This window comes from Cyprinodon variegatus, unplaced genomic scaffold (assembly GCF_000732505.1).
Source record: "Cyprinodon variegatus isolate N-32 unplaced genomic scaffold, C_variegatus-1.0 Scaffold1885, whole genome shotgun sequence".
NCBI classification, from domain to species: Eukaryota; Metazoa; Chordata; class Actinopteri; order Cyprinodontiformes; family Cyprinodontidae; genus Cyprinodon; species Cyprinodon variegatus.
The window spans coordinates 50,397-53,285 of record NW_015152338.1 but is presented as its reverse complement, the minus strand read 5'-3'; positions in this window follow the sequence as shown (position 1 = coordinate 53,285).

The following is a 2,889-nucleotide window of genomic DNA, read 5'->3' as shown; positions in this document are numbered from 1 at the left end:
AAAGAGAAATTGATAATATGAAAAATAAATAAATAAAAAATTGGTTTAATGAAAAAGCTTAATTATTTAACAAATTTTTTATTTATTTCACTCATTTTCTTCATTTTTTGATTTATTTTACTCATTTTTTATTTATTTCACCCATTTATTTATTTATTTAATTTTGGCTAAAATGGCTCTCCATACCTCTGTGAGAGTGGGGAAAAACCCAAAATCAATGGGAACTACTAGACACATCTGCAATCAACAACAAATATTGAAGATTTCCAGAGGACTTCACCATTGAAATTCACCAGAGCTCGAACTCAGAACCTCAGGATTCCAAGCTCTATGCCCTAACCACTAGGCCGCCACTAACTGTTTCTAACAGTCCTTACTTTTCTTCTCATACACTATGTCATATTTATTGAATCCTCTGTCAGATGTAACCTTAATGACAGCGTTATCCAAAAGGACTTAAAAACGGACGATCAAACAGGATAAGTCTGTTTTGCTAGGCCTTGATTCATAATACAGTAAAAGGAAAAATAATTGATATGCAGTTTTAATTCAGTGGTTTCATTTAACAGAGCATAATAAAAATAATCTGAACTTTTTCAGTTTCCATAATTTATTTATGTTTTTTATAAAAAGTATGGCCACAAGAGTCAAACTTTAACCGAAGCAAAAATAAAAAAGACGTGTGTCAATTCACTGCAATGGCCTGTATTTATTTATGCGTGCTTTCTTCAGCATCCTGAAAGTGATTCATATTCAGCCCTTCAACAACACCGAGATGGACTGACTGGGGACCAGAACCGGCAACCCACTGGTTAGAGTCCAACCCCTGAGCTTTCTCTACATACAGCGGGTGAAATAAGTACTGAACACGCAGCCGTTTCTAGAGGTGCTATTGATATGACATTTTCACCAGATGTCATCAACAATACAAAGAAATTAAACCATAGATGTGCAGAAATTAAGATATGTATAATAAGGTGAAATGACACAGGGAAAAAGAATTGAACATACTTAATAAAATGTATTTAATGTTTTGTAGAAAAGCCTTCAGCTTCAAGATACCTTCTGTCTGGAAAATGAGTCACATGCATTGTTCAGGTGTGATTTTGGCCCATTCTTCCACAAAAACAATCTTTAGTTCTTTACATATATAGGAGCCATTTGTAGTTCTGTTTTCAGGCAGAGTTTGAGTCTATTTTATTTAGTTTCAATACATTGGTTTGGTTATGTGGGGGTTTTCGGTTAGTATGTGAGTTGTTTCTCTGACCTATGTTCTTGCTATAACACTGGTGCTGCTGTAGGTGAAATCTATTTAAGTGTCAAGGTAAGAAAAGGGGCGTGGCTTTCCCCAACCATCTATCACTGGAGGTGTGATGTCAGAGTTGCAAGGCTAAGTGTAAATCGCAGAAATACATGATTGAGCTGTAGTTATAATTTGTTTAGAATAGAATAGAACGGAACAAATAGAATAGAACAGTATAGAAAATCCCTTTATTGTCCCACAATGTGGAAGTTCTGGTGTTTACAGCAGCAAAAAGATTCTAGAAAAAATGGTCACACAAATGTGGACCTAAGAAAATTTATAAGAATAACATAATAGTAAAGATTTTAAATTTAAACAATAAAATACTGTACTGTAAAGTATTTTAACAATATAAAACTGTGCACCTGAAAAATAAATAACCAATATACTTCTTCCAAAAAAGTTAAACAATCCACTGGACTTAGTTTCCAAGTTTGAAGATGTTTCTCTTCCCATCCTGGAAGCTTTTTCAATATAAAGCTATTTTTACAGTAATGGATATTTGAAAATAGCAGCAACATCAGAGATGTGCAGAATGACAGCATCAGGTTATTTAACTGACGAAGGTAGAAACTGCAAAATCAACATGAATGTAACAACTAATTCAGGTTGTTGGGAACAGTGCTGGTTATAGAGTTTTACAGCTGCTGTTTATGTTATGTTCAGGTATATTTAGTCCCAACAAAATTGTGGAACTATTGTAAGGTCCAAACTATTTGAGTAGAACATCTTAGGGTCTTGGTTTCATTTAAGAGTTTCTGAAAACCACAATAAAAAAGTCCATCTAGGTGTATAAGCTTCCGCAGATCTTGGTGAATTAGTCTCATCTGAAAGCTTTTCTTTAGTACTCTCTTCACCACAGTTAGACTTTCCAGGTTTTTATGTAGAGCAGAGAAAGAGACATGTAGTTTTCAATCAATGTTGGGTGGAGGTTTTTGAAGACCCAAATGCAGAGATCAGGAGGCAGAGGTGAGTCCTGCAGATTTAATAGGCAACTGGGGAAGAAATGCAAAAAAAATCCAAAACACTGAGAACCAAAAATATGATTAAATCGGGGAAAAACTGATTTGGGAAGCCAGAGACAAGAGAACAACAAAACAACAAACCAGCACTGAGTGACTGCAGAGGTGGTGTATATATGAGGAGACTGAACCAAGACAGGCTAATCAGCAGATTGGGAGCGGGTGTGGGCAAGACCAACCAGGAGGGAGCCAAAGTAAAACAAGCACAAGGGGGCATCATAAGATTATGATCATCGTAAGATCACACAATTAGAGCCATCTATTCTTTTTTATATTCTATGTATCAATTGAATTTCCTCTTCAGCCAATAAAACAAGATTCTCATTTTGAGTATTCTTGCAGATTTATGGGAATTTTATGCCATGATTAGACATTTTTATTTGTTGGAGCCTATTAAGAATTAGATTCATTTATCTTTTGCAAAATTATTAATGTTAAAGAGCTAAGGTTATGTGAATGGTAGAGTTATTGTTTATTTGTTTATGTATTGGTTTTGCTTTGACCCTCCTCCTTGTCAGTCCGCCTCCTGCTGAGATTAACAAGTAGAAGCAGCTGATGAGGCGG